Genomic DNA, 23,649 nt, shown 5'->3' on the forward strand with positions numbered 1-23,649 from the left:
GTGTTTGCAATGATCTTTGGCAGGGACATCTTAAGGATTTGGGTGGCCCTGGGACAAACGTATTTTGGGGGCCCCTTTTGGGAACAGATTTGAATTCATGATTCAATTTAAGCTCTTTCATGCAGTCTTTAACCAGATCACTAACAGGCACACTCGCCCCAAATTCTAAATGTGTTTACATCAAATACTCCGGGATAGTGACTTGTGTTTTCAATATTGTAACACAGCAGTAGCTCACTAATATTAAATAATCTCTGTGACACCCTCCCATTTCTTATATGTGAGGTCCTGTTTTGATCTAAAAGAAAGTTTTTGTATGGATGCTGCATGAAACATAAATACATTTCTCTACAAAATGTCTGTATCAGACTCTTACATATCGCCTACAATAAAAATAAAATAAAGGAAAAATGGTATTTAAATTAATCTGCTTAAGAATTAGTAAAGGTCATCAGGGCACGACTTTCTGCAGAACAGAGCTTGCTCTCTCAGGGGGTCCCCTGAAAGACTGGTGCCCTGGGCGAGAGCCCACTTTACCCATGCCTTAAAACATCTCTCATCTTTGGCACACCTTTCCTTAGGGTACCCTGGCATCATTGTGAACATCTTTTCACAAAGATGCTGCTCATTGAGAAACATCAAGAACAGCTCTAGCTCCCTACTTCTGTTCTTCTTCTGCTCCCTTTGTCTCCAGACCTAGCCTGAGGGGAATAAACTAGGTTTCCCACCAGAGCTTGCCCACTGGAGATTGAACCTGCACCATAGTGCATTTGGGGAAGAGGACAAGTCCTGCTTTTCCAGAAGTGCCTCTGTGGAGGGAAAGGCTGTCCAGACCTAGTTGTTTGGAAATACAGTCATCCAAGAAATATTTGCAATGATTGGCTAAGGGTTGCTGCTCTAACCATGGACTGGAAGGAAGCCCCACTTCCACTGTAGGAATATCTTAATTAACTCGGACCTATATGGATCTTGCTGTTACTTCCTGAACATTAAGTTGTTTGCTAACTATTTCCTCAAGACTACGATTAAGCCTTATGTCCTTCTGAAGTTCTTCTGGCATGCTGAGCTGGTGACTTTGCATGCATGGAAGCCTCTATCCATTCTAATGAGACCAAAGATGAGGACACAAAACATCAAAAACCCCTTTCTACCCCATAGTAGAGACCAGAGGTGGCATGACCCTAAAACAACACATCTACTAGTACACATGAACGGTGTAATGACTCTGTCTGGAAAGCACATGCCCTTCACTGACCATCATTTATAGTTTTTCTCTTGATGCTGCAAGCCTTCTGAATAAATAATGCTCAATAGGGCCTGAGTTGTCCTACATTGTGCCCTTAAGTATTTGGGTTCCCAAACGTAATTTCACCTGTGGGTCACAAAGCTGTCAGACTGGTCCTTTCTGAGAATGAAGCTATTGACTAAGGTTTTTAGAGTTGTGAAATATCTACATTTGAAGAGAGTGGTTAACCCTAACTCTAAGCTGAATGGGCTAAGGTTTTGGCAATTTGAAAGGCCACAAAGACTTACAAAATCTGACCTTCTATCTATGCTGGAAATAAAGTAACTAAATAAGTGCAAGGCAGAACTTCACATCATCACCATCACTTGTCCACTGGACCTTTTTAGATAATGACATAGAAGCTACGTAGAAAAACTTTGCAGCAAAAGAGTGTTGCTTAATCATAATTATTCAGGCAAAAGTGAATGGTGTCATGGCAGATCCCCGTTCAGAGGGCCACGGGGCAAGATGGAGCTACTTGGCCCAACCCTTTTGGTTGAGGCCTTTTACTCCTGATAACCTGGGGCCAGGCCTACCGTGGATTCAGAGTAACAGGGCCAAGTAGTTCTTCTGAACTTGACTCCCCTTGGGAGTGGGATTCGAGCAGTCTTCTTGGAGAGGAGGTAGGTGTAGGGTGAACACAGGCTCACAACTCAACATACACTCACCAACCGCAATAATTGTATGTCCAGCCAAATACTCACTTTTATAAAAAAGTAGCTTTTATAAACACACATAAAGTGAAACAGAGTACATACTAAATAATAACACACTGTCCATAAGGTATGTAATCTAGCATACTCCCCGTGGGCAGCAGCATCCCGCTCTTGTAGCATTGGACCCGGTTGTATCAAATTCAGTTGAAGCAAAAACCATCTTGGCTAGACCCCACTATATAATGTGAGTCTTAGAAGTCCCACAATGGCAATTAAAAATCAGATGTGTCTGTGTGCCTCTGGCGCCTCAGTCACAGCAGGTTTTGCTACTCTAGGGCTCTGCATCTGGAGGTGCAGTCTTACTCGCTGGAGGCAAAACGGCAGCCCTGATAAGTGTTCAGCAGTCCTGGGTCAAGGTAGACTTTACCTGTGCCGGTAATGAGCGGTAGTCTCCTCACAGCCGTCACAGGGTCAGGACCGCCATGGTGCTCCTTCGTTGTTCCGATAAGTACTCCTTGTCTCCAATGGCAATCCTAGGGTACTACGCTAGTTCCAATGACTCAGTAGCTCTGAATTCACAGTTGACCCAGGCTCATGGACAACTGTCCTTGACTTCTTCCAATGCTACCCCCGGCATACAGGAATGGTACTCCAAGCACTCGAGGCTGAGTCCCTCTTTGGGTCACAATGCTGCACAGGGCGATGACCCTCACACACCAAAGCCTTTCACCAGGGCAAGCCCCTTAAATTTCCTTGTGGCCCCCACCTGGCATACGGAGGTTGCAAACCACGGCCAAGTTCCTCTTTGGCCCTATCTTTACCACAGTGCTTCACCATGGTCCCCACCTGACATATGGGGGCTGTGAACAATGCACGCAGGAGGTGGATTCCCCATGTGTGGCGGTCCCTATGTGGAACCAAATCATAGACTATGCTTCAGGGGTTAACTCAAAAGGATCTCCACTGTATTGTACTCCATGAAATCTCCCACTCCTCACAAGGTCTTCTGCTCTTGGGTCAGGCAGAAGCTGGTGCTCCAGGCTCCAGTGCGATCAGTCTTGATTCTCCTGGGTGATGTTCGTTCACCCAGCAGGGAGGCTGTCAGACCCTTAGGCCTGGTCTAAGCAGGCAGAACTCCATGCTTCTCAGTGCTGATGTTCAGTTTCAGGTAGGCAATTTGGGAGTCTCAACCTTCCCTTTTTGTAATCCTCTTCCAGACACAGATGTGATTTAGTGTTTATGTCTTTGTAGTTTGTGTTGTTTGGTGGTTACCCAGTTTGAAGTGCCCATTCCTATGTTGTACTCTTTCTCCAGATAGCTGTCTATCCCAGCAGGTGTGTCTCCAAATCTGATAGTCTAAACACAGGCCAGGACTAAAAATTCACACCTGGATATAAGCCTCAGTGATCTGTGAATCAAATGGTTACCAAAGGGCCCCCATCTCTGCTCTTTATATTTCCATTATCAGCCCATCACATTACTGAGATGTCCAGGCCCCTTTAGCAAGTGGCCTCTCTTAGAATCAAAGAGTCTTTTTGAAGTGCATGAAGAGCCAGGCTTTTCTTTCCTCCTGTGTGTGTTCCACCCATCCAGTTCTCTGGAATGCAACAGTCCTCAAATCTGTGTAGGAGATTCCTTTACCTCCTCATATGCACCAGCAAGCCCTGGGACTCCTAAAATGGAACCCAGAGACTTCCTTGTATTGTGCTCTTCACAAGCATACATACATCCCTGTGAGCACATGCAGCAATATGCATGCAAACTCTCATGTACTGCACCACTTCACAGGCGTACATACATCCAAGAATGCACACGCAACCTTGTGTGATGACAGGCACTACATACAATCCAAAGAAGGCCAAGAGTGGTGTTAAGTACACAGCAGAAAAACTTTGTATGAGTGAGCCAGGAGACACCTCTCCAGTGACAGAGGTATACAGGCCTGTTCACTCTACTGATCACTAATATTGAAAACATGGTATGCTGCAACTACTGCACGCATGCTTCTTATCCAGGTAAAGACAGTAGCCTTGCACCACCTGAGGATAGTGCTTTGAGTTCTATCTCACTCTTAGCAAGACCACAATGCATGAGACAGGACTAGGTTATGGCCCATTATGCATGCTCGTCCATGACTAAGGAATCTTAACTCCAAGAGACTTTAACAAGATCAAACAATGTGGACAAAAAATTCATTTTCATTACTTCATAACCTGCATTTTCGATTGTGCCATTTAAAGATGTTCCAGATTTGCCTTTATTCGTGTATGGGGGCCAAAAAGAAATGCATGTGATGATTTTGTATCTATTTGTTCGATTCATGATAAGCAACAGACACCAATAAAGCTGTTTACCGTGCTATCCTCCATTCTCATTGATCATCTTGTAATGAGTGCTACATATCGCTCCTGATTAATTGTAACCACTATGGTGTCAAATTTCATAGTGAACGATACATATTGGACCCTTCTCCACGCCACTCATAATAAGGATCTTGGGGGAACATTCATCAAAATCAGAATTAATGATTCCCAAATAGCGATTAATAAGGAATTTAGGATCCGCTATCTGCAATGCATGACCCCCCTAGCGAATATTTACCAGATTGGTAAAATTCGCAATCACAAATAGTGATCTGACAATAGAAACGCTCAAATACCACTAAAGCGGTTTTGCGATTTCGCTATTAGCTAAATCGCTAATAGTGAAATCGCAAATAGCGCTTTGCATTGGAAGCATGCTGATGACATCACAACCAGGAAGTCATCCAGCCCATGCTTCATTCAGTGTCCAGAGAAAGTGAGAGGAGGAAGCTGAGTGCTGGAGCAGAGCAGAACTAGCATCCAACTTGGCTCGCAGACCCTTCCAGAGCACAAAAATTGATCCATCTACATCAGGGGAGAGTGCAGTGCCCAGGAAGCGCAAGTTGAAATTTGGTGAGAGGGAACTTGAAAACCTCATAGAGGAGGTGGCCAAGAGCCATGACAAGCTCTTTGGCAAACTCTCACTCAAAGTGCCGAAGGCAGAAAAAAGAAAAATATGGATCTGGATCAAGAGCAAGGTAAATGCAGTGGGGGTCACACACCACAGTATAGATGACCTCAAGCAGCGATGGTACGACCTGCGCAGCCGTGCCAAGGAGCGAATTGCAGACAGGCTGAAGGAAGCCAAGAGTACTGGAGGGGGCCCATCAACAGTTCCTTACAATACAGCCCTGGAGGGCCTGGTTGATACCACAATCCAGCCAGAAGCAGTGGTGGGTGTGACCCTGCTGGATACATCCGGAGCGGCCAGTAATTCACAGGGTAAGATGCATGCAACTATACATATCAAGGTACTAATCAATTGTGCACATCCCCTCAGTCCAACCCCAGTGTACAGATACAGACTCCAGTCCACCTTTTCCCTCAAAACCCAAATGCATTATGGGAGTTGTAGGCAGGTCAGGCAAGTGGGTATTCAAACACAACAAAGGCAAGTAAAACACGTCAACACTGCATGTCAGTCAGTGATTACAGTCAGTGATTTAATGAGAGCCAAGTATGCTAAATGTAACACAACATTAGCATTACCGCAAAGTAACATTGCACTGTTTCACATCACAGATGCAGCAGAAGGAGACACTGAGGACAGTGAATGTGGAGACATCACGGAGACTCCTGCAGAGGCTGACGTGGAGACACATGTGGCCCCACCAAGCATAGCCCCCACACCCACAAAACGCTGGGCCCCAATTACATCACTGCAGCCCATGGAATCTGAGATGGATCCTGAACCCGCTCCTGAGACTGGCCAGCCTCGTGTGAGCCCCACAACTACACCCCAGGCACAGGTCCGGCAAAGATGGAGTCGCAGGTCAAGAGCCCGCATTGCAGCACAGGATGACCAAATTCCAAATGTGTGGGGTGGCATGGAGTCCCAGATGTTGAGGGTGCAGCGCCTGCAAGCGAGACATGTGGGGCCAATACAGCTGCAATTCACCAAATTGGCTAGGAACATCACAGTCATGACTGATTGTGTGTGAGAACTAACTACAGCGGTGGGCGAAGGAAATAGGCAGACCAACGCAACTATGCAGGAGCTGACCCGGGTGATGCAGGAGGGCCACGACACACAGAGGAGAAGACATCGGCAGTTCATGATGCGCTTGGCTGGCTATACCAGATCAAACAATAACCTTTGCAACACCACTGCACTGCTGTCACGTCGGTCCGTGGCCATGCAAATTGACATGGGCCATTGTTGTGGTGATGTAGACAGGGCCCTTGTCCAAGTAAACACTGCCGTGGAACAGATCCAGGCTGCTACTGTTGGGAGCAGCAATGTTACGGGGGAAGAGGGGAGTGAGGAGGCATCCAGCCTTAGCAGCCTGTCAGTGCCAGTCCCCACTGGCAGGAGGCGCAGTACCTGCAGCACAACACCTTCCCATGCATCCATGAGGGATGTCGCAGATGCAGAAGAAAGGCGTTTGGGGTTGCGTGGCAGGAAGTGCTAGACTGGCTTGTCCATCTTTATTTGCCCATGGTGACGTAACCATGAACAAAACCTTAATAGTGACTGAGTTCCAGGTCCTGAAATAAGTTAATTTGCTCTTTTGTGCATGCAATCACTGCGCTACTTAGCACCTTCTATGTGTGGCTTAACACTACTATTGTCTCATGGTAGTAAATACTTTTCTGTTCAAACATGAAGTGTCGTGTCTCATTATTACACACCTCAGAAATAATGTTGTGTGATGTCTGCACGTCTCCTTTGCCCTTCTGCTGAGCTTGCCCCATGCGCTTGTCGTAGTTGTGCCGGTGGCTGGTTGTCCCCCTCACACTCACTGTCGGACACTTCAATGGGTATGCCTCTCCTGGTTGCAATATTGTGCAACATGGCACATGCAGCCACAATCCTGCAGCAGGTCTCTGGCCGGTACTGCAATGCTCTGCCAGTTTTGTGGAGGACACGAAAGCGATTTTTCAGCAGTCCAAATGTGTGTTCAATTACATTCCGTGTGCTGATGTGTGCTGCATTGTACCTCTGCTCATGTGGGGTGGCTGGGTTGAGGTATGGTGTCAATATATAGTTCCGCACAAGGGTTAGCGACAGTTATGCATTGCCATTTTGTAATTTTGTGTGGGGAATAAGTATATGTGTTTACCAAGCAGATGTCCTTCGCCAAATTCACCCCTGAGCAGACGGGTGTGAATGTGACTGTGTCGAAATATATAGGAGTCATGTGTGCTTCCAGGGTATTGCGCCACAATGGCTGTTATGATATCGTTTGCATTGCACACTACTTGTACATTGATGGAATGGTAGGATTTCCTGTTCCTGAAAATGTATTCATTATCTACTGGGGGACAAATGGCAACATGCGTACAATCTATGCAACCGATCACATGAGGGAACTGTGCTACCTGGTAGAAGTCCAGTTTGGTCTTGTTCAATTCCTGTTGGGTTGTGGGGAAGGTAATGTGGGTGTGCTTTTCATCATGGCGTCCAGGAAGGACTTGAAGAAACATGAAAGGGAGCTTTGTGATACCCCTCCAGCTACAGCAACTACCCCTTGAAAACTGCCTGACGCAAGTAGGTGCAGGCAACATAGGACCTGGACATGAGTGGGGATGGCATGGGTCCTACGGGTCTGGCGCCGCATTAGGGGTTCCAATTCTCCTATTAGGTCAAGGATCATTGCACCGTTCTGCCTGTACTTGTCGTAGATTTCATCTGCTGTTTGTCCAAACAATGTGATGCGCACTCTGAAAATCCCATCCTGTATTCTCCTTCTGCGCTGGGCTGCTGCATGGATCCTCATCCTCCTCGCTATCATGTAGAGCGCTGCCAATGTGAAAAGGTTCAGAGGCCTCCTGGGTCAGTTTAAATAGGTTCCTGAGGGGTTGCACCAGTGTGATTTTTTTTACTCCTGTTTACCACCTGATTGTGATTCCCCTTAATCTGCACTTGCTAAATTGTGATTTTCATGCGATTTGCTATTTGCGAAAATACATGCATTGGTTTGCGTTTCTTTGTTTGCGAATCGCTATTTGCTATCGCTATTAAGGTACTCGCAGATAAGGATGTGCTAAATAGGCTTTCGCATTTTTTGCGATTCCTTATTTTTGCGAATTTGTCTATTTTTCGGTTTTTGGGTTCCTGCATTGAGAAGGGCTAAACTGCACTCGCAAACAGCCTTTTTTTGTGAATCGCTATCTTTGCGAGCCCAATTTAGCTTAATGCATGTGCCTGATTGTGTGTTACTTGCCATTCTCTCCAATTACGTTATTTAGTTACCTAATTGATTTTTTGCCTTTGATCATTTGATCCTTATTTTCCCTGTACATAAATTCTATTTTGAATTATTATTAATCTTTTCACGTCTGCGGTGTTTGTGCATCTCTGTGCTAGAGCTTTAAAAGAATGGTGTTAGATTGTTCAAGCTTATGTACCTCGGGGGGTGTCTTAGGAGACGCAAGCAAGCTTTGTATGTTTTTTGGCACATTCATGGCTATTTTTAAGTGAATTGTAATTGTAATTGCATATATATAGCGCTTACTACCCCTGACGAGGCTTTGAAATTCTTATTCGGTGAGTAGCACGCTACTCCGGAACCCAAAAAGGATAAGTGGTGCATTAGTATATGGATAAAGTGTCATTGCTTCCAACATTAGAATGAAAAATGTAGAGACAGTTTAATTTTTTTTATTTGCTCAATATTTTGTTGCATTTCTGAAATGAACAAGCATAAATTTCATGGCGATGATCAAAGAAATGTTGCCTTAAATTTCTAGAGTTTGGCATAACCAAAATTGTGTTATTTTTAGGGAATGTGGCCCACACAATCAATTATGTATTATTAACATAAATAAAGAAATTGTGGCAGATTTACTGTGTATTTGATGTCAGTTTTCAAACTCATTACTATATGGAGAGTATTAAAACTATATATATTAAAATTCTCTACATCCTACAGAATCTATGGGTGCAACCCAAACCTCCCTTCCTCGACTGGTTAGCTGGTAGAAAACTCTGAACATGAAGTTTGCCAAAAATTTTAACATTTTTCTAAAACACTGTAATTCCTTTCCGTTTCCCTCATGCAGAAACACATCTCTGCCAAGGCGTGATGCCCATCTTTGTTCTGTTTCTCCTTAGCATGTGTGTTCTAGACCTATTTGTGTTTTCTGTCGGTTTGGGGTGTTCACAGCAGTGCTAGCAGGTAGATTTTAAGAGTGGTAGGGTGCAAATTTTTAAACTTGAATATAATGCACAAGAAAGCCTTGCACAATGACTGAATGAAGTGCGTGAGAAATCTTGTTTGGATGAAAAAAGTAAAAAAAATTAAAATCTTGCATTTTACAGTATACAATTTCAACAAATGTTTGGAAAAAATTGATCCACATGGGCCATTTTTCAACACAAATCTTAAGAAAACATTAGCACAAGCCAAAAAATGTCTCAGGAATAATACATAGTTCGTCTGTTTGCAAAATGCCCTACAACCACTAGCCAAGCACACACACACACTCGCTCATAAAAACACCCCAAGTGTTTCCTACCTGTAACACATATGTTTCCCAAATGGACTAGTGTGGATGGCATTGTAATCCAAAACACCCTCCTTATTGATGTCACTGTTGTGGCTTGCGTTCCCAGGCTAAAGAAGACGCTGCCTGGTACAAGCACAGCAGGCCACCACATACCACTTGCCTTTCAAAAAAAGTACAGATTCAACCAACTTCATCACCAAGAAAACATTTATTTCCAGCTGCTCTGTGTTTTTTCTCATTTTCTTGCCTGTTCCCTAAAGCAGGTAGGACATTGACCATCACATGCATAAACAACAGCTTCCCCTGGTCCACCGGTGAAAGATTGGGTTCAGTAATTTATTTTTTTTAACAACAGATTTTATTGAATTTTCAGTGTACCAGATGGGCAGATCCCAACAAGAGAAATACAAAGGAAGAGCGTCAAATGATATCTCTGGATACATTATACAAAACCCCAATAGCCTGCCGAACCTCAGACCAAGGAACCATGAAACCCCCCACCCGCCCCGAAGCGCACCATATATACTCAAGAAACATTACAAGTAGATGCCAAGAATTTCCCCACCACTTTTCATTAACACTATACACTAAACAGGTAGGTTGTTTACCACTAATTGTTCAATGGGGTCACGAGCAGCAGACTGCAACATTGGGGGCAATTCGATACCTCTGTAGGTGGCCCACCGGGACCAGATCTTTCCGTGCTTCTGTGGACATCCCCTTGCTTCAAACACTACAACCTCTGCAGACATACATCTGTCTACTGCCCTTTTCCACGTGGTGACACTGGGTGGGGACGAGTCTTTCCAATGTTGCGCTATGGCACGCTTGGCTAAAGTGAGGCCCAAGAATAAGAGATGTCTCTTGTAGCGATTCCCCCCAATGTCCTCTGTGCTGTGTAAAAGCGCCAGTCTGGGATCCAATGAGAAATCCCACACCAGGACACGGCCGAGGCAGGACACCACGCTAGACCAGAACGACTGAATCGCCACGCAACCCCACACCGGGTGTAAAAAGAGATGGGATTACACCCATTTTCCAGAGCCTATTGGAGAGTGTAATACACCCTATAGAGGCATTTGAACTGGATTAATCGGTATCTGGTAGACACGGCTGCATATCGAGGACTGGCCAAAGCTTCGGCCCTATCATCGTCTGTAAGAGCAGGCAAGTCGGCGGCCCACACCTCCCGGGTTTTGTGGATAGTGACTCTGGTATGCGTGATAAGTGTCTGGTAGATTTGCCGTAATTTGTGAGCCCCAATATCCCGCATCAGTAAGCGACCCTCCAGCGGATGGAACTCAAGTAAAGCCTCCAGCTGCCAGATCAGGGGGGTCAGGGCATGGCGGAGCTGCAAATAGCGATGGGGGTTCCGTACATTTGAGAAATTTGGAAGGCAACTGGGTGGAAAATGCTGGTTTAGATTAACAGTCTTTTGGTTGCAGGTATCACCACTAAGCTGTATGGAAACATACCACGATCATATATTTTCAGCATCTACTCATCCAAAGGTTTCTAATGTTTGATTCAAGACATCCCTCGCCCTGCTAGGCTAGTCAGATGAAATCACTTGAAATTAGGTTTTCCAGATTATAACTTTAGTTTTGAGAACATGGTGATTCGTCCAGTCTTTCTTGGACAGAAACATGTCCCTACCAAGGTTTGACACCCTTATATCGTCCTCTGTGTCTCCTCAGTGTGAGGGTACAAGACATGAATGGGGTGCTATGGGTTAGGAGTAAGTCATAAACTGGATCCAGTGCACTTGTGAAATTTTGGACAGCGACTGATATACTGGTTTAGATGCCTCACTTCAGGAGGCAGCAATAACCTCTGAGCTGGATGATATCCGACCACGACCATATATTTTTGATATCTACACTTTCTAATGTTTCTATCACTGGTTGCTACACTTCTCTCACCCTTGTTGGCTGGGCGTGACAATGCATTGTGCATGATGTTTGTCAGATTATTAGAATCTTTGTCCCAAAACATAATAATTCCCTTTAGTGTTCCTGTCAAAGAGAGGCCCACACCTGTCGTTCCTCTGGGTTTCTTCCCTGTGGGAGTGCCAGACATGTATGCATATTCAGTAGGTGTGAGCGGGGATTCACACACTGGGCTCTAGGAAATGATTTTGATGGGAGAGCTTCCATTGGGGCGACTGAAGTACTTGGGTCAGTCCTCAGTGAGACCTACCAAAGCCAGAAAATTCTAAAGAGTAGAGACCCAGAAGAGTCTGTGGTGTTGTAACTTATATAAAGTCCAACAGTTTTGATTACCCAGAAAGCACTGGAAATATCAAAGCAGTGGTAATGCTACTTGCATCCTAATAATCAACCTAATTCCAAATGTTTCTTTTACATCCTGAAAGATAAGACGGTCAACACTTGTGGGTACCATTTTAATCAAGAGAAGTGTGGGGATGCATGATGGTAGTACATTTGATATTATTTATTCAATTTTTCTACCCACAAAATAAATTTTCAGAAACCCAAGAATTACTTGGCATTATGGGTAAACTAGAATTCGGAGTAGCTTATATGATACTCTTATTCCTAGACTTGGATTGTTGAGTCCATATGCCCAATTTGCATTCACTTGAGATTTCATTATCAAGTGATTCGTGGTCAGCACAGTGAAATTACATTTTATAGCACAGATTAATTGTTGGCGCTGGGTAATGTATGGTTTTCAATAAATTACAGGAAGTATACATGTCTGTCACTGGAAGAGTCCAATAAGTAATAGTATAATATGTGTGTGAATGTTGCCATCTGTACAAATATTTAGAGGTTACCCATGTTTTAACTCTTAGTCACTATTTTTTAATCTCTACATTTATTTTTGGGGGGATTCCCTTGAACAGTCCACACAAATAACCTGTTGATGAATTATTGAATTATCAAATGTGTCCACTTTTTAGTGATCTCTAGCTTTCTGAGACCCCCCATGGGTATCAGGCTTGTTTGCTCCAAAAATTTCAAATAAGGATACAGCTCAAAACAACTTTTCATAGGCTAAGAACAATTCCTGACAGCATCTGGTTTCTTGCTGGTGCGCAGACACACAATTCCTTCCTCTTACTTTGTACTGTGAAAAAATGAAGCTGCGTGGATGTGCCCCAGTAAGGAATCGGACACTGCATGTATTGTTGTGCTCAGTGTCTGTGATCCAGCTAGGAGCTAGATGCTGTTTGGATGTTTTCACAGGCTAGGAGAAGCTCCAGGCTCATGGCCCTTGCTGAGGCACAGACACTTAGGGGCTCATTATGCGCCCGCTATCATAACAGTGATGGGACAGACCGCCAGACGTGCAGCGGTCTCACTGGCCCAATTAGGATGCGCCCGCCATCCTGGCCTTTTACCATTGCGGACGGTGCTGCTGGCTGCAGCACCATCCGCAATGGAAAAAGGGCATGCGCAGCATTTCCCTGCACCACGTGGCAGGCACCACGCGGTGCCTGCCACTTGGTGCAGGGGGGTACCATTGATAACCCCCCATGTTCACCCCCCACCCCCGGGGGCCCGCAACGGGCCCCCAAAGCCAATCCCCGCTAGCCTTTCCATGGCAACGATCATAATATGGCTGGCAGTGCCTGCTAGGCACCGCCACCATATTACTGGCCCAGCTCCACCAGGCCGGCAATCGTAACGATTGCCGACCGGCAGAAAAGCTGCAGACGTACTTTGCGTCCGCCGCGATACCCACCGCCATCATAATATGGCGGGGGGTATTTCACAATGGGATGGCGTAAAGATTGCCACCGCTGGCCCGGAGGTTGTGATCGTTACGCCATCCTCATGAGCCCCATAGCTCCTTCCTATCACAATACTAATTAGGGAGAGAGAGAGAAGCCTTAAGAGGAAATAATTGAAAGTCTGCAGCCAAGAAAGTAACTAGATGCTTATTTAGGGGCATATCAACAACAACCGGCGATAATTATCGCTCAGCGCTCTTAGCGTGAGGATAATTATCGCCGGCTAGCGTGAATTTTTATCGCTGAGATAGCGTGCTATTAGCAACGCTTATCTCAATAGCGATAAAGATCTACACGCTAACAGGTTAACGTGAGATTATCGCTGGAAACCCAGCGATAATCACACGTTACCTTGTTGATAGGGACAGGCAAACTTAGCCATGATATCCTCCTTCCATAGGATATCATGGCTAAGTCTGAAAATTAGCAGACGTAAAAAAGCAGCGTTAACCGCGGTTAGCGCTGCTTTTTTGTCTCTAACAGGGTTAGCGACATTCTTGATAATAGGAGAAATGTCGCTTAGCGACATTTCTCCTATTATTTTACTCTGGAACGCCCCCTTTGCATCTCATTAGAGATGCAAGGGGAAGCGTAGAGTAAAAGGGTGCTAACATGCAAATTTGCGTGTTAGCACCCTGTTGTTGATAGGGCGCTAGTTTTATCTCTGCTTTTTTGGCTTTTAAAGCCAAAAAAGCAGAGATAAAGCCCTTGTTGATATGCCCCTAGGTTTCTTCTTGTACTAGGAAAATCCAAAAAGTGTGGCTCCTGTGCACACTGAATAGCTGAGCCAAACATTGTTTGAATTTTTTCCCTTAGGCTAAGAGAAAATCAAACAGGGTCCATCTAATTACTGAGGCATAAATAAGCATTAAGAAGTACCATGGCATAAACCTTGTATACAGATGCGTAAAGTGTAATATGCCATTTATTACTGTCGTTGGAGGGAACAATCATTCTGACCCACTCTATGCTTCACCTCTTATGAGCCATGGCCCCTTCCACACACACAGCAATGGTAATAAATAGAATATCATACTATGCAACTGTGCATGTGCAGCAGTTGATTTTTGGAGTACCCCAATCTGGCAAAAATACACACAATTGTACTTTGCGGTTCTTTGTTTTTATTTAAAGGCTTCCACTTACAGTCTGCACACCCACAAAAGCATTTTGCTTATGCCCACACATTTTCTCTAGAGACCAAAACATGTATCTCCAATTTCAAGGTCATTGAGAGTGAGCAAAGGTTGAAGAGGCCACATACAACTTCAAAACATTTGACATACAAAAAAAATAAATACATGTTGTCCATTTCAGTCAGTGTTGGGTGAAGTTTCTGTGAAAGTCAAAAAACTTAAGGTGCTTTTCAAAAGAAGTTTTCTTATTGCACAGCTATTTTAGTCTGTGGTGTCCCTGAGAGTACCATATACAATAGTAGGCTAACACATATAAAACCTGTGATTACACATACAATACCTGTGGTATTTTTAAGAATGTGGGTACCCACACTTATTTAGCACAAACCTAGATCATATCAACAGAGTCATGAAAATAAAGGGGGGTTTACAGTGAATAGTGCAGCTGATGTGGAAGACGAGAGGCACTGCATCAGCAGTGTGGGTTTACATTGGAAATGAAAGAGGTACTCGATTGCAAAGTCCAGGGAGGATTGTGGTTGTGAGATGAGATGCAGAGCTATGGGTGGAAACGTGTGTAGAATATGAGGAGGAGGGAGTGAGAATACTAGTATATGGTCCACTGTTGTGGCACGGTGTTGTTTGATGAGATAGGTTTTCACCTCCTAGCTAGAACACCTGGTTTCTCATTGTTGTCTCTCTTCATTTTCTTATGTCATGTTTGGCAATGCTGCTGCTACTTGTCATGAGTGCCCCACTGGAGGGACGGTGTAGTCCCAGAGTTGACTGCCCCGTTCTTGAGGCAACAAATCTTGAAAGTGATGCAAGTGGTTTGTGAGACCACAGTAAAGTTTTTGGGAAGAAAGATGGGATTTCATCATACTTGGAAAGACAGTTGAAGAGTCATGGCACAGCATGTGAACATGCCTCAGTTACTTCACGAGGATCTCAGAGATGCCCGCCAGCAAGATGCCACTTCCATTGAGTTTCATAATGTCCAGACCCTGAACGGAACTTGTGAGTTCTGTTTCTTGCAGAAAGGTTTTTACACTGAGCTGCAGAGCCTATTGATGTTTGGTGCTCTGTGTTTTGCATGTGGTGAAAGCACTAAAACAGATGTTAGTGTCAATGCAGAAGTCCAGGGGCTGATATTTCTCCCGTAGGCATTGGGGTCATTTTGCAGGTTTGTCTGCCCGTTGTTTTCAGTGAAAACAGCCCATATTTTTAACCACTCTAAATAGGGCGTGGGAACACATCGCCAAACCTCTGATGGCCCTTACTCCATCGGGCCATCTGAGGTGTATGTAGGCAGCAGAGATGGAGCGATCTGTGCCATCTACGTACTCAAGTTCCACCCGACTTCAAATAAGTTGGGAGGAACTTTGCTCTGGTGCAGAGGGTAATCCATCGCCATTGTGACGGAGCACCTTCTCCACCAAAGTCTAATTGGGCCCTATATTGCCAAAGGGAGTTGATGGAAGTTCCATTAGAACGAGTTCCATTCATAGGAATAGAAATGACATACCCAATGAACAAACAACAGCTGTCACTATATGTCATGTCTAGCTACTGATAGGCTATTTGTAGCGCATAAAATATTGGCTCAATGGCATGAACCTTCTCACCAAGAAAATGCTTCAGGATGTATTGAGATAACTGCTGTGGGTCGACAAGACTCCAGGCAACTGTAAGATACGTTCAGCAAAGCACATCAGTTAAAGCTCTAAGAGGTTTTTGAAAAGAGAAAAAATTTAAATTCAGGTGTACACAGGGAACACAATTTTGCAAGCAGGAACGTGGGTCTGCTGCAATATTGCCCTAAACGCCTCTGGGGCCTGCGCCCAATGTCTTTCCCGCATTTCCCTTGCATATGGATCGTGAATGGGCTGCTGTTCCCTTCAGAAGCCGAGGCAGTGTATCTGATCCGCCTGTTAATTCCCCAGTCTCTGCCGGTGACAGCCCAGCCATTTCCATGGCAGCAGAAGCGTGCGGTGCCAGGCAAGGCAACGACATCTGGGCGGCGTGTAGAATCAACGCGCAGCAATCCTAAAGGGGGCAGCGGTGACAAGCCTCACAGGGAAGAGAGCTCCGGCAGCGCGCGCGCAAACGCCAGCCAGGGCATTTCTGTGCGTTGCGTTCTTGCGCGCGACTAATACTATCAAGTCAGGCAGCTGCAAAAGCTCGAATCCCCCCGACGCTTTCCCTCTGTATCAAACTGGCTCAGCACAAGGCCTTGAATTTGGGCTTCTGTTCATCCTGACGTTTCGGTGCCTCCCTAAGCTGCCGATGCGTGGGTGAACAACTGTGCGTGCGCGCGCGCGCGTATAAATAGTGCAGAAGAGCCACTGCTCCTCATAGCTGTTGCTGAACAGTCGTCTGCGTGTTGCTCCCTCTCCACCGACATTGGAGCGAGAGCCATCCAGGTGCTGCTCGGATGAAAGAATACACACACGAGCTCCCCGGTACCCACCCGCCTGCTGCTGGACCAGGGGCAGCGCGCGGCATGAAGACCTCGAGGGAACACTCCGCGAACCATCTGGAGGCGAGCGAGGTAAAATGATGATTTGTGGCAGACTTTCTACTGTGCTACGAGTTCGTCATTGTTTCGCATTATTTTAAAAGGGCTTTCATTTCTGAAATATGTTGACTAACTTTGGAAACGTTGTGGCGTAGAAGTACTTTCTTCACACTTTGTACAGCAGAAAATGAAGCAGCGGCTGAAAGGGGTGGAGCTAACGGGAATTGTACATACCATTGATTGTAAGGCTAGATTAATTTCCATGTCGCTTTATTTAGTAACAAGTTACTATGTTTCTTATTCAGTCAGTTCGATTCCTGGATTCAGCTGGATTCCTTAATGATTGTACTTCTGTCTGGATATTGTGCAAGGGGTGTAGACATATACACAACTAGGGCTGAAACATATGACCAATGCTGGCATGGTATATTACAGAGGTGTTTTTGTGCTCTGTGCCATTTGGATGACTGTGTCCTTGCAGCACAGTTAGGTTTGGTACCTGCATGCTCTGGTCTCGAGGACGGATGTAGGATTTGAGAAATGTCATCCTTTTTGGCACATTATGCTAAACAGTTGTATATTGCTGTATTTTCGATAATATGGCCTCACAGCTATGTTGGGCTTGTGGTCTTCATGCCCTAGTCTCGAGGACACATTGAGGGTTGAGGCATTGCACCTTTGCTGGCATGTTATGTTGCAAAGGTTTGTGTAGTGGTGTATTGTCAATAATATAGTCCCACAGCTAAGTTTTTTCTGGGCTCCTTCACACTTTGGTGTCCAGAACACATCTTGAGCCGAGGCCATCGGCTTTCGCTGTCAGTTTATGGCGCAGAGATTTGTATAGCGCTGTTTTGCCATTCATATGACCTGAGAGCGCTGCTGGGTTTGTTGTATCTTCACGCCATGGTCTAAAGGATTATGCCACAGACTAGAATCTGTTTTCCGATTGCTTGAACAGGATCATGATAATATATATGTATGTATGCGTGTAGCGGCAAAGTTAAGATTAATAGATCCATACTAAAATACTTACCTAAATATATACCATAACAATATGATGGTAGTCTACGTTTTGCAGTCAATATTTTTTGAGGTTGATATTTTTGATCTCAAAATACTGACATACGACCATTTACTCTTTGTTAAGACTTTCTAAAAGAAAACACTCAAGGATTGTTCATGATAAAAAAGTACTAATCTCATTATGATTTGTGTATGCAAATGTAATAATTAAGTTATAGTTAAACTCCTGCTGGAATTCGGCGTTTAACATCAAGTGTACTACACATAGCAGCACAGATGCGTGGGCCCCATGTGGGGTCAAAGAGTGTAATCAGGTGCGTCCGTAAGATATGTTCATTAGAGGAGTCGATAAAGCAATGACCAAGAAGAGGAAAGGGGCGGGGGAATCACTCCTTGGGTCAAAGGTAAATGGAGAAGCGGCAAGTCTGCAGAGATATATGGAAGGCGTACATTATATCTGAATAGTACATCACTTTAAGCAGAATTAACCCCGAGCTCTACAAAATGTTTCCAAGTACACCCCTCACTGGTATATTAATCAGATATTTCATGATAAGGATGTACATTTTTGAAGTTCAAGAGTGTAGCCAATGAAGATCATCTGGGTTCAATTGCTTCCCGATCTGGCTGTTTTATACGCCGCTGGCTCGAGGCTGTGAGTTGTACACATTCATCTCCAATAAAAGCTTAAAGTGATACACATGAGGTCCCTCGAACGAGATGTAATATTTTAACATCCTCTTGTAATTTGGATATAAGGTTATCTAAGGAAGGAGTCCAGCTCCACCCGCCATTACAATTATCAGTGATATAGAAGAGTTACCTTCAGTGCCTCTTGGAATGCATCCAACCCTACACAGAGTCAGCACCAAAGAGCTGGAGGGAGCTTGGATTGAGTCCGTAGATTAGCACTCTCATACAAAAAATGTTTTAGCTTTTGATAGTAATCTGAATAGGAGATCACTGAACCAAATGGATTTCCTTTGCAACATGATAACCGCATGATTACAAATAATCTACCTTGGACCTAGTGGCCTTGCCAGAGCCTTTTAAACTTCTCTAAATGATGCAGAGTGGAGTGTCTCGGCTAAATCTTCACTCACCATGCTGAGATAATGGCCACAATGTGTACTGGAAGCTCTCTGTACTAACCCATTCTGTACTATTATAAATGGCAGCAGTTCGTGGTAGAATCTGTAAATGTAGGGTACCATAATATTTGGCATGGATATCAAAAAAGTTTTAAGGTAGGGATCTTCAGCAGCCAGTCACCGCTCACTAAAGCGTTCACCTCCCACTGTCTCCGAAAGAAAAAGGGGTTGATCAAGGGTATAAATCACTAATCAAAGGAAGCAAACAAAGCTTAAAAGAAAATGTAACAGATTTCTATAGATTCAGAAAAGAAGGCATTGATCAGAGCAAAGATAAAATTCAACAGAAGCTTAAACATAATCACAGCTTTTTAGTGTTAACTTTCAAAGCGGGCGAAGAGCTACAGGATTATCATCCAAATGAAATCTAATCTGCTCTTTAAATGTAGGTAAAAAATTCTACTGTTTGATACATGCGTCAGCTTCCCAAAATATTATGCGCGATTTTCTTAATTGCGTCAAGGAAATTATTGATGTAGGTGTGTAAATGTTTAATCATCTTATGCCTACACACCTAACCAAATGCTTCACAGCGATACCTAAACACCAGTGACAGTATACATTTTTGTTTTTCCTTTGATGCATATGTATCCATATATGTTGGAAATAAAGTTCAGATATTACAAACTAGACAGACAGAGAGGTGATGGAAACAAATAAATAGCAAGATAGTCCCATCATATGCCCAAACTTTAACTTCACTGATACCTATTGTCATGCCTATGGTTAAGGAAAAGTAGCATTTAACGCAGGTCCAAACCGATTCTGCCCAAATCCTGAACCAGGGTATAAGACAGGAAGCAGAACAGTGGTTCATGGGTCTTATTTTTAACTAGGTCTCTACCTTAAAATAGAACCACAATAGCACCATCTTTTACTAGAAACAATGTACTTGAGGCCTTTCAAATGCAAACAATATATTAATATTATCCCCTTGGTTAATTTAACAATTGACGCTAATGCAGACAACGCTGTGCTCTTAAGGGAAACTGGCGGGAACTGCGCAGTATGATACACGTATTTACAATCAGGGATGTCCACTGTTTCCACATGTCCTAAAGTTCAAAATGTATGTTTTTCCTTATTCGTAATCATTATCTTCAGGGCCCCCTATACAGATGTCGATGTTCTGACCCAACACCAATAAAATGGGTCTCCTCAGGATAGAACCGTCGTTTGACAGAAAACCCAATCATGAATTCAATTTATGCTCATCCGGAGTTCATCTTACTTCAGGGTCACAAGGATGGCAGTACCTGGAGCGAGCTAATCAGTGTCTCAGTTTTTCTTTTATTGCAGTTTTAATATAGCGCAAACTCGACCAGAATTTATTGGCGCGTCTTACATGAGTACCAGTTACATTACACATAGACACATATATTTTTGTAGACATTTCTGTTGGAAAATGGTGTCTAAGTTGCACCTATATTGGATTTCAGTACTCGTGTAGGAGTTTACACATATCACCCTTGTCTCACTTCCAAATGCTCCAAATGGTTATGGACGATGCATGTGTCTTGAGCAGGTGTCACCCTGTAAGTGTGCAACAAATAGCAGGAGAAAAAGTCACATTATGTATTAACAATTAAATTGACTTTATCCCATTGGTATACATGCATGTTTAAAATAGAGTACGTGCACATGTCTCGCTAAGGAAATGTCCTGATTGCTCCATTCCACCCCAATGAGAAGGCTTTTGCATTATTTATGTTAGATGGTAGAGGTGCATGTGAGTCCTTCATATGATCTAGTATTCATGAAATTGTCTAAACAAATTAAGTGGTTCTGGAGTTCAAGAACTAACATCTCCGTGTTAGCACAGTCAAATGCCACCCAGAACCCTGGGCTGGTGCCTTTCTACAGCCTAACTAATCAATTTATATGTGGATTTCATGTATTTGAATTTGTGTTGCAAATATTTGTAGCTTGTCCTTCTCCAGCTGGTGCAGAGTAGTTGCCAGTATACATTCCTTCAGATTCTAAGCCACTTAGCTTGTTGCATTAATATATCTTTGAAATTAAAACCCATATTGATGATTTCTGTTTATCACGACAGAGATGGAAAGAGAAAGAAGGGAAGAGAGAGAAAGAAAATTAGATAGAAAGTAAGGGATAGAGAGATGCAGAGGAAGAAGATTAAAGCAAGAGAACAAGAGTCGGCGAGGAGTTATATTAATTCAACTTTCAACATAAACACATTCTCTTTCTTACCAGTCTAGTTTTAAAACTCCACATATGTTAAACTAGTAGTTAAAGGACAATAAACTATATTGTTGTCTAATAAGTTCATGATATGTAGTAAAAAATTGTAATATTATTTGACTGGTTTAGATGGATAGACAAATCATTTTGGACTTCTCCAGAGAAAATCGAATTGCTTATATGGTTTGAGGTTTAGGATGCTTCTTGAAGTTTATAGTTTGTTGGGAATTAGCCACATGTGGTGGAGGAAGCGAAAACCATGGCTGGTTTATGTAGAACACCTGAAAAATAGCTAGGAAGATTACATATCACTCAAGATTCAAACTTCGCAGTATGCCACATAATTGATTGTACAATATTCTTCATTTTTTGCTTGACTTAATGTTACTATGATGAGTAGGACCTCAACAGCCCTGAACTTTGGATTTTATATTAGATTCATTAACACCACTATATGCAAGAATTCATTATGTTTTTTAATTTGAAGTTCAATGATCTGTTTGGCAGACTTCATGAAGATACCTTTCAGTGGCTTGCACAACATATAAATTAATCTTTGCCAACAATTAATACAAATACAGATCCTCGTGTTTGTCTGCCTGTGTAGCCACACCCTGGTCATATAGGCGCTGTTAAGCCTTCCAATACCTTAATCACACAGGAAAATCAAATCCTAAATCATGCATGTGTGGGGCTGGAATTAAATGTGCTTGATGGGTCCAAACCCCAGAGCTTGAGGTTTACTGGTCTGCATGGCCTTGTTCAGGACCATCATGTTCTGGCAGTGACTGGACATGGAATTGCTCTGTCTGCTGCATGCAATGTGCATCAAGTTGAAACCAGTCTGCTTCACACACCAATCCATTCAGCTGCAATATACATCTTATAGTACTGACCAAATTAACAAGTGCCCGCCGACCATGCCCGACATGTGGCAAATCTTTGACTTTACGGACAGTTCTGTTGTCAGAAAGCATGCATTTCTTCTCAAGCATTTTTCCTTGCTATTCCGAGCCTTTCCATATATTTCATTATGTCTCCATTACGCCTGAGTGTACTTTTATTTCATTCAGATGTGAGATAGAAATTTTACTTTTTCAGCAATAATTTGTGTGATCACCTTATGAGACAATTTATTGCTTCATGTTTTACATGATGACCCTTCTCATTGTTCTGTATTTATTTGTATACTTTTGTGGACTGCAAATTTATGTTTTAAACTATGCTGTCAACCAATCAGTCAATAATAACTTTATTCAATACTTTTCAGTACCATAATAGTATAATATGAAACAATTAGAAGCTTCCAATATTAAAAGAATGACTCTTCATATATCCAAATCGTTTATAAACAAGCCGGAAAATATCCAATAAAAATGGAAACCAATTTCATCCATTTGAGTGACTCTTTTAATGTGCAAAAAGTTATCCTGCGGAATACTTTAATTATGGGAAGACTCCCTGCAGGCTTTTTTTTTCTTATTTTTAGTATGTGCCAAAGGTAAGAAGACATAATGCTGCATAGTCCAGTCTGACTGTGTGAGTGTGTGTGTGCACACATGCATGTGTATGTGTGTTTGTATGATGGTGTTGTGTGCATGTGTGTTAATGTCTGTGTGTGAATGTATGCTTTCTTTGTAAATGACACATGTTAGGATAAGAAAAGTAATGGTGTGTGACATTTGCTTAATTTGCTTTTGTATAATTGTGCTAAATTCTGAAAAAATATTGTTAAATTAAATAAACTGCAAAACCTAAATTTGTTTTTGTTGAAAATATGTTTCTTCGTTTTTGAGCTTAAAATATAAAACAAAGTTAATCGTTCTCGCCTGTGTGGCCTTACCACCCCCCCCCCACCCTGCCACATGCAAGTCCCCAGTATACAGAGTGATCGAGTGCCCGCCTCATGAAACTTCCCCATTCCCTAACCACGTCCTACCCTTCCTCCCGACCCCTCTTGTTTGGAAAACCTGCATTATTACTATGTTTGGGAGCAAAATGCATCCTTGTGTCCATTTTGTATGTGAGGGCGTATTCATGCTTATGAAGAGAGCAAAAAGCACGAGTACCACTCACATTCTGGTCATTTGCATCGATCCTGTGCGCCTATGCGAAATTGTTGCCACAAATGGGCATAATTACGCCACATGGTGTAATGACATCATTTACAATCTCGAGCCCACAGAAAAGCTGATGCTGAAACACAGACGTTTCATTTATCAGATTTGATGGATGTCTAATAAAGTAAAATATGAATGCAGTGTTTCCAGGTAAACATAGCCTTTTTCTGCATGTCATACTGCATCTGTGGAATTGATTGGGGAAGAGCGGGCAAGATGTGCCTGGATAGAGCAGTGGATAAGCAGCGATATTTAGATATACA

General features: G+C 43.3%; 1 protein-coding gene across 2 annotated transcripts in view; it reads left to right on the top strand.

Moving 5' to 3' along the window:
- Positions 1-16,562: 16,562 nt before the first annotated feature.
- SLC8A2 (solute carrier family 8 member A2) overlaps positions 16,563-23,649 on the top strand; it is a 627,882-nt gene continuing 620,795 nt past the window's right edge. The window contains exon 1 of one of the 2 annotated variants that reach the window (XM_085625255.1): positions 16,563-16,923. The gene's annotated coding sequence lies outside the window, so the exon portion shown is untranslated. The remainder of the gene's footprint in view (positions 16,924-23,649) is intronic. The other variant, XM_085625254.1, reaches the window with a different exon arrangement.

The sequence above is a fragment of the Triturus cristatus genome, chromosome 9 (assembly GCF_964204655.1).
Source record: "Triturus cristatus chromosome 9, aTriCri1.1, whole genome shotgun sequence".
Taxonomy (NCBI): domain Eukaryota; kingdom Metazoa; phylum Chordata; class Amphibia; order Caudata; family Salamandridae; genus Triturus; species Triturus cristatus.